This window comes from Triticum urartu, chromosome 4 (assembly GCF_003073215.2).
Source record: "Triticum urartu cultivar G1812 chromosome 4, Tu2.1, whole genome shotgun sequence".
NCBI lineage: Eukaryota > Viridiplantae > Streptophyta > Magnoliopsida > Poales > Poaceae > Triticum > Triticum urartu.
The window spans coordinates 447546059-447555916 of NC_053025.1; positions in this window are offsets into that span (position 1 = coordinate 447546059).

A 9858-nucleotide genomic window follows, 5' to 3' on the forward strand; every position below is an offset into this window, starting at 1 on the left:
GCCCGAGATTCGATCGTCGCTATCTCAATACCTAGTTCAATCTCATTACCAGCAAGTCTCTTTACTCGTTCGTAATGCATCATCCCGCAACTAACACATTAGTCACATTGCTTGCAAGGCTTATAGTGATGTGCATTACCGAGAGGGCCCAGAGATACCTCTCCGACAATCGGAGTGACAAATCCTAATCTTGATCCATGCCAATTCAACAAACACCATCGGAGACACCTGTAGAGCACCTTTATAATCACCCAGTTACGTTGTGACGTTTGGTAGCACACAAAGTGTTCCTCCGGTATTCGGGAGTTGGATAATCTCATAGTCATAGGAACATGTATAAGTCATGAAGAAAACAATAGCAAAAAACTAAACGATCATCATGCTAAGCTAACGGATGGGTCAAGTCAATCACATCAGTCTCTAATGATGTGATCCCGTTAATCAAATGACAACTCATGTCTATGGTTAGGAAACATAACCATCATTGATTCAACGAGCTAGTCAAGTAGAGGTAAACTAGTGACACTCTGTTTGTCTATGTATTCACACATGTACTAAGTTTCCGGTTAATGTAATTCTAGCATGAATAATAAAAATTTATCATGATATAAGGAAATATAAATAACAAATTTATTATTGCCTCTAGGGAATATTTCCTTCAGTCTCCCACTTGCACTAGAGTCAATAATCTAGTTCATATCATCATGTGATTTAACACCAATAGTTCACATCTTTATGTGATTAGTTCACATCTCCATGTGACTAACACCCAAAGGGTTTACTAGAGTCAACAATCTAGTTCACATTGCTATGTGATTAACACCCAAAGAGTGATCATGTTTTGCTTGTGAGAGAAATTTAGTCAACGGGTCTGCAACATTTAGATCCGTATGTATTTCGCAAATTTCTATGTCTACAATGCTCTGCACGGAGCTACTCTAGCTAATTGCTCCCACTTTCAATATGTATCCAGATCGAGACTTAGAGTCATCTAGATCAATGTAAAAAAGCTTGCATCGACGTAACTCTTTACGACGAACTCTTTTATCACCTCCACAACCGAGAAATATTTCCTTAGTCCTCTAAGGATAATTTTGACCGCTGTCCAGTGATCTACTCCTAGATCACCATTGTACTCCCTTGCCAGAAAAATGCTAAGGTATACAATAGGACTGGTAAACAGCATAGCATACTTTATAGAACCTATGACTGTGGCATAGGGAATGACTTTCCATTCTCTTTCTATTTTCTGCCATGGTCGGGTTTTGAGTCTTTACTCAACTTCACACCTTCTTTGACTGTTCCCTTTTGAACTACTTCAAAATCTTGTCAAGATATGTACTCATTGAAAAAACTTATCAAGCGTCTTGATCTATCTCTATAGATCTTGATGCTCAATGTGTAAGCAGCTTCATCGAGGTATTTCTTAGAAAAACTCTTTTCAAACATTCCTTTATGCTTTCCAGAAAATTCTACATTATTTCTGATCAATAATATGTCATTCATATATACTTATCAGAAATACTGTAGTGCTCCCACTCACTTTCTTGTAAATATAGGCTTCACCGCAAGTCTCTATAAAATCATATGTTTTGATCACTTTATCAAAGCATATATTCCAACTCCGAGATGCTTGCACCAGTCCGTGGATGGATCGCCGGAGCTTGCTCACTTTGTTAGCACCTTTAGGATCGACAAAACTTTCTGGATGCATCATATACAACTCTTATTAATAAATCCATTAAGGAATGTAGTTTTGATATCCATTTGCCAGATTTCATAAAATGCGGCAACTGCTAACATGATTCGGACAAACTTTTAAGCATCGATGCGAGTGAGAAATTCTCATCGTAGTCAACACCTTGAACTTGTCGAAAACATTTTTGCGACAATTCGAGCTTTGTAGATAGTAACACTACTACCAGCGTCCGTCTTCCTCTTGAAGATCCATTTATACTTAATGACTCACCGATCATCGGGCAAGTCAATCAAAGTCCATACTTTGTTCTCATACATGGATCCCATCTCAGATTTCATGGCCTTAAGCCATTTCGCGGAATCTAGGCTCATCATTGTTTCCTCATAGTTCGTAGGTTCATCATGGTCTAGTAACATGACTTCCAGAAAGGATTACCGTACCACTCTGGTGCAGACCATACTCTGGTTGTCCTACGAGGTTCGATAGTAACTTGATCTGAAGTTTCATGATCATCATCATTAGCTTCCTCACTAATTGGTGTAGAGATCACTCGAACTGATTTCTGTGATGAACTACTTTCCAATTCAGGAGAAGGTACAATTACCTCATCAAGTTCCACATTCCTCGCAATCACTTCTTTCGAGAGAAACTCCTTCTCTAGAAAGGATGCACTTTTAGCAAAAAAGATCTTGCCTTTGGATCTGTGATAAAAGGTGTACCCAACAGTTTCCTTTGGGTATTCTACGAAGACACATTTCTCCGATTTGGGTTCGAGCTTATCAGGTTGATACTTTTTCACATAAGCATCGCAGCCCCAAACTTTAAGAAATGACAGCTTAGGTTTCTAGTCAAACCACAGTTCATATGGTGTCGTCTCAACGGATTTAGATGGTGCCCTATTTAACATGAATGCAGTTGTCTCTAATGCATAACCCCAACATGATAGTGATAAATCGGTAAGAGACATCATAGATCGCACCATATCTAATAAAGTACGGTTATGACGTTCGGACACACCATTACGTTATGGTGTTCCAGGTGGCGTGAGTTGCGAAACTATTCTGCATTGTTTCAAATGAAGACTAAACTCGTAACTCAAATATTCTCCTCCACGATCAGATCGTAGAAACTTTATTTTCTTGTTACGATGATTTTCCGCTCCACTCTGAAATTATTTGAACTTTTCAAATGTTTCATATTTATGTTTCATCAAGTAGATATACCCATATCTGCTCAAATCATCTGTGAACGTCAGAAAATAACGATACCTGTCGCGAGCCTCAACACTCATCGGACTGCATACATCAGTATGTATTATTTCCAACATGTCTGTTACTCGCTCCATTGTTCCGGAGAACGGAGTCTTAGTCATCTTGCCCATGAGGCATGGTTCGCAAGAATCAACTGATTCATAATCAAGTGATTCCAAAAGCCCATCAGCATGGATTTTCTTCATGCGCTTTACACCAATATGACCTAAACGGCAGTGCCACAAATAAGTTGCACTATCATTATTAACTTTGCATCCTTTGGCTTCAATATTATGAATATGTGTATCACTATTGAGATTCAATAAACCATTCACCTTGGGTGTATGACCATTGAAGGTTTTATTCATGTAAACAAAACAACAATTATTCTCTGACTTTAAATGAATAATCGTATTGCGATAATCATGGTCAAATCATATTCATGCTTAACGCAAACACCAAATAACATTTATTTAGGTTCAATACTAATCTCAAAAGTATAGGGAGTGTGCGATGATGATCATATCAATCTTGGAACCACTTCCAACACACATCGTCACTTCACCCTTAACTAGTCTGTGTTCATTCTGCAACTCCCGTTTCGAGATACTAATCTTAGCAGCTGAACTAGTATCAAATACTGAGGGGTTGCTATAAACACTAGTAAAGTACACATCAATAACATGTATATCAAATATACCTTTGCCATCCTTCTTATCCGCCAAATACTTGGGGCAGTTCTGCTTCCAGTGACCAGTCCCTTTGCAGTAGAAGCACTTAGTCTCAGGCTTTAGGTCTAGACTTGGGCTTCTTCACTTGAGCAGAAACTTGCTTGAAGTTCCCCTTCTTCCCTTTGCCCTTTTCCTGAAACTAGTGGTCTTGTCAACCATCAACACTTGATGTTTTTCTTGATTTCTACCTTCGTCGATTTCAGCATCACGAAGAGCTTGGGAATCATTTCCGTTATCCCTTGCATATTATAGTTCATCACAAAGTTCTAGTAACTTGGTGATAGTGACTAGAGAACTCTTTCAATCACTATCTTATCTGGAAGATTAACTCCCACTTGATTCAAGTGATTGTAGTACTCAGACATTCTGAGCACATGCTCACTAGCTGAGCTATTCTCCTCCATCTTGTAGGCAAAGTGCTTGTCAAAGGTCTCATACCTTTCGACATGGGCATGAGTCTGAAGTAATAATTTCAACTCTTGGAACATCTCATATGCTCCATGGCGTTCAAAACGTCTTTGAAGCCCCGATTCTAAGCGGTAAAGCATGGTGCACTAAACTATCAAGTAGTCATCATATCGAGCTCGCCAAACGTTCATAATGTCTGCATCTGCTCCTGCAAACGGTCTGTCACCTAGAGGTGCATCAAGGACATAATTCTTCTGTCCAGCAATGAGGATAATCCTCAGATCACGGATCCAATCCTCATCATTTCTACTAACATCTTTCAACTTAGTTTTTCTCTAGGAACATATCAAAATAAACGGGGAGCTACATCGCGAGCTATTGATCTACAACATAGTTATGCAAATACTATCAGGACTAAGTTCATGATAAATTAAAGTTTAATTAATCATATTACTTAAGAACTCCCACTTAGATAGACATCCTTCTAGTCATCTAAATGATCACGTGATCCAAATCAACTAAACCATAACCGATCATCACGTGAAATGGAGTAGTTTTCAATGGTGAACATCACTATGTTGATCATATCTACTATATGACCTTTTGGTCTTAGTGTTCCGAGGCCATATCTGTATATGCTAGGCTCATCAAGTTTAACCCGAGTATTCTACGTGTGCAAAACTGGCTTGCAGCCGTTGTACAAGAACGTTGAGCTTATCACACCCGATCATCACGTGGTGTCTCGGCACGAAGAACTTCTGCAACGGTGCATACTCAGGGAGAACACTTGTACCTTGAATTTTTTTAGTGAGAGATCATCTTATAATGCTACCGTCAATCAACGCAGAATAAGATGCATAAAGGATAAACATCACATGCAATCAAAATATGTGACATGATATGTCCAAGATCATCTTGCGCCTTTGATCTCCATCTCCAAAGTACCGTTATGATCTCTATCGTCACCAGCATGACACCATGATCTCCATCATCTTGATCTCTATCAATGTGTCGTCACATGGTCGTCTCGCCAACTATTGCTTTTTCAACTATTGCTATCGCATAGCAATAAAGAAAGCAATTACATGGCACTTGCATCTTATGCAATAAAGAGACAACCATAAGGTTTCTGCTAGTTGCCGATAACAAAACATGATCTTCTCATACAACAATTTTTATCTCATCACGTTTTGACCATATCACATCACAACATGTCCTACAAAAACAAGTTAGACGTCCTCTACTTTATTGTTGCAAGTTTTACGTGGCTGCTACGGGCTGAGCAAGAACCGTTCTTACCTAGGCATCAAAAACCACAACGATAGTTCGTCAAGTTAGTGCTGTTTTAACCTTCAACAAGGTCAGGGCGTAGTCACACTCCGTTCAACTAAAGTTGGAGAAACTGACACCCGCCAGCCACCTGTGTGCAAAGCACGTCAGTAGAACCAGTCTCGCGTAAGCGTACGCATAATGTCGGTCCGGGCCGCTTCATCCAACAATACTGCTGAACCAAAGTATGACATGCTGGTAAGCAGTATGACTTGTATCGCCCACAACTCACTTGTGTTCTACTCGTGCATATAACATCTACGCATAAACCTGGCTCGGATGCCACTGTTGGGGAACATAGTAATTTCAAAAAAATTCCTATGCACACGCAAGATCATGGTGATGCATAGCAACAAGAGGGGAGAGTGTCGTCCACGTACCCTCGTAGACCGTTAAGCGGAAGCGTTATGACAACACAATTGATGTAGTCGTACGTCTTCACGATCGACCGATACTCAGTACCGAACGTACGGCACCTCCGCGTTCAGCACACATTCAGCTCGGTGACGTCCCGCGAACTCACGATCCAGTAGAGCTTGAGGAAGAGTTTCGTCAGCACGACGGCGTGGTGACGATGTTGATGAAGCTACCGACGCAGGGCTTCGCCTAAGCACCGCTACGATATGGATTATGCTGGAGGGGGCACCGCACATGGCTGGGAGAGATCAATGATCAACTTGTGTCTCCTAGGGTGCCCCCTGCCCCCATATATAAAGGAGCAAGGGGGAGTGAAAGTGCGTTATATCGACTAGAGGGGGGTGAATAGGCGATTTTTATGAAAGTCTTCAAAACGTGGAAGTTATGAAGACAAACGATAGAAATAAACCTATTACCCTGTAGCGGAAGGTAGACTACACTAGGCAAGCCATAGTCAAGTATTCAATAGAGTGAAAGCACAATGACTAATAGCAGCAATGTAGTAAGGATCAAATAGGAAGATATTGTGAAGCCACACAGAACACGCAGTCACTCAGTGAAGACAAAAGATAGTTCGAACATACAATGACTTCACAAGGAGTAACAGTAAGTAAAGGGAAGGGAAGATGAAACCAGTGACTCGCTGAAGACAATGATTTGTTGGACCAGTTCCAGTTGTTGTGACAACTGTACATCTGGTTAGGGTGGCTAGGTATTTAAACCTTGGGACACACAGTCCTGAACACGCAGCTCAGGACACCCAGTCCTCACCGTATTCCCCTTGAGCTAAGGTCACACAGACCTCGCCCAATCACTCTGGTAAGTCTTCAAGGTAGACTCCCAAACCTTCACAGACTTCGTTCACCGGCAATCCACAATGTCTCTTGGATGCTCAGAATGCGACGCCTAACCGGCTGGAGGATGCACAGTCCTCAAGTGTAATAAGTCTTCAGATCACACAAACAAGAAGACTTAAGTGATGCCTAATTCTCTTTGGCTCTGGGTGGTTAGGGCTTTATCCTCGCAAGGAATTCTCTCTCAAAGGCTTCGAGGTGGGTTGCTCTCAAACGACAAAAGCCGTACTCTGAATCTGAGTAGCCAACCGTTTATGGTTGTAGGGGGTGGGCTATTTATAGCCACTTGGCAACCCGACCTGATTTGTCCGAAATGACCCTGGGTCACTAAGGAACTGACACGTGTTCCAACGGTCAGATTTCAAACTCACACGGCAACTTTACTTGGGCTACAAGCAAAGCTGACTTGTCCGACTCTGGACAAGATTCGCTCTCATAGTCTTCACTCGAAGACATAGGTTTTGTTTAAGCATCACTTCAGTCATTCTGACTGGTTCTCTTGGACCCCACTTAACAGTACGGTGGTTCCTATGACTCAACAAAGAAGAAAAAGAACTACGAAAGATCTAAGTCTTCGAGCTCCATAGGCTTCATGTGATGTCTTCTCTTGTCATAGTCTTCAATGTGAATATCTTCATATACCACCTTTGACTTCATTGTCTTCATACATTTTTAGGGGTCATCTCTGGTAGGAAAACTGAATTAATGAGGGACTTCTACCTGTGTTATCCTGCAATTCTCACAAACACATTAGTCCCTCAACTAGGTTTGTTGTCAATACTCCAAAACCAACTAGGGGTGGCACTAGATGCACTTACAATCTCCCCCTTTTTGGTGATTGATGACAAACTAGTTGAAGTTTTCAACGGGGAATATAATCTGTGAAATTGTAAAGGATAAGGAATTGTCTTCATAAGTTGCAAGGGCTCCCCCTGAAGACGTGCATATAAGTAATTTGCTTTTGGAATGCAAATGCACATGGCAGGTTGTACTTGTGGAGATCCACTTCAACTTATGATGACAATCCACTATGCATGTGAGAGTATATGAAGATAATGACATGCATAATGGAAAATGGACGTCTGCAGAATGATCTAAGTGCGGAATTTATCGTCGCACATGCGGAATTTATCATCGCAACACAAGGTGGCAGATAAGTAGCAGACGACCATCGAGTTTAAGTGTTACAACTCAAAGAACCAAATGTAGCAAAACGAGAGTTGTAAGCACGAAGAAAAATATAAAGCACCCGCCCATATGGACCCGCTTGAAGACTATCAACCTCATATGCTTCTCCCCCTTTTGTCAGTAAGGACCAAAAAGGTTTGAAGACATAGAGCAGCTACTCGTTCCCATGAGGAGTAGGTGAAGCAGCAGGGTCATTGGTGGTGTTTGGCGGTGCTGAAGAGCTTGGAGCAGAGTCGAAGCATGCTGAAGGAGGTGGCGGTGAAGTAGCATCGTCTTCATCCTCGATCACTCTGGCAGTCACAGTTGCAGCAGAGGAAGAGAACTCAGAGTCTTCAAGGGATGGAGTTCGTTGCAGCACTGCCCTTCGAGGAGGTGTGGAGTCAAACTTGAATCGCTCAGTGAAGCCATCCTCTTGAAGATCATCTTCAGAACACATCAGCGTTAGCCCTTTCCATGTGCGGCGAGAGGTTTCATGGGCAACAAAAGCATTCTTGGTGGCAAGATTCCGAATGCGATTAACATCCACCAAGAGGCTTTGCATCTGACGCTTCAGCCAGTCATGATGCCTATCCTGTTTCTGATGAAGAGCCACAAGAAGCTCTCGGTCATTGAGAACACGAGTGCGCTTCTTGGGTCATGGAGCAGTTGTACTGTCAGTGGCTTCAGTGAGAGCAGGATGCGGTGCACGTGTAGTGCCAGCCAAAGATACACACGAGCGACTGCTTTAACTCCTTCAATGTTTTGAGAAAAACTCTGATGCTCTGCATTCTGAAGACTTAGGGGTTCCTTGGCAGGCTCAGGATAGATGGCTTCAATCGACATATCCACATCAGGCAGAAAAATCCGATGATTGCGAGCAGATGGCTGATATGAGATAGTGGAGTGAAGTTTGATCAGCCGCATGACCCATGGGGCGTAGAACTTCAAGCCAAACAGATCAGAGCCTGATGCAGCAAGTTGGCGAATGAAGAAGTCCTGTGCATTGAAGCATTTTCCATGAAGAATATAGAAGACCAAAGTCTTCATTGCACCTTCAAGCTTAGCATGTGGAGAGTGTCCTTTGATTGGCCAGAGAGTTCGCCTTATGATGTGATAAATGGTTCTTGGCAGATACTCAAGGTCTTCAACGAAGAACTCCGTGGGATAAGCAGCATCTTGGGGCAATGGCTTCATCATACTGAGCATCTGACTCATATTAGGTTCAGTCTTCTGAAAGATGCTCTCAATAGCTTCACTATGAAGCTGACAGCCATGCTCGTAGAGATCGCCAGGAGTGGGCAAACCAGTGAGCTCAATGATGTCAAAGGCTTTGGCTTCGTGATGAACGTTTCCTGTCATCCACTCCAGGACCCAAGTCTTCGGATCTCTGCTATACCCGCGGATGTGAAGTGTGGCATAGAATTGGAGCAGCAACTCTTCATTCCAATGCTCTCGGTCAGTGACGAATGGCAGCAATCGAACTTCTTTGAAGCAATCCAGAGCTTCTTCCAGACAAGGCAGACCAGCTATAGCTTCAATGTCAAGGCGCTTGTGGGGGAAGATGCGACCTTGATTGTATAGAATGCAGGAGTAATAGCTTCGCTGCGGATAGCTCCAGAACCGATCAGATGATATCCTTTCCCTTGAGTAGGGGTTCCTGGAGCTATTGAAGAATGTGTTGTCTGCTCTGAAGCCATTGATATTGAAGGAGCCAGGTGCTGATGCAGGACCTGGGAACCTTGGCAATCTTGGGATTGGCTTCTGTACCTGAGGCCTGTGCTCAACATGATAGTCGAACTGGGGACCGGTGTCCAAATGTAGGCTTCCAATATATCAATCTTTATGTCTCGACCATTTCGAGACTCCTTGTCATGTCTGTGATCATATCCAGGACTCCGAACTACCTTCGGTACATCAAAACATATAAACTCATAATACTGATCGTCACAGAACTTTAAGCGTGCGGACCCTACGAGTTCGAGAACTATGTAGACATGACCGAG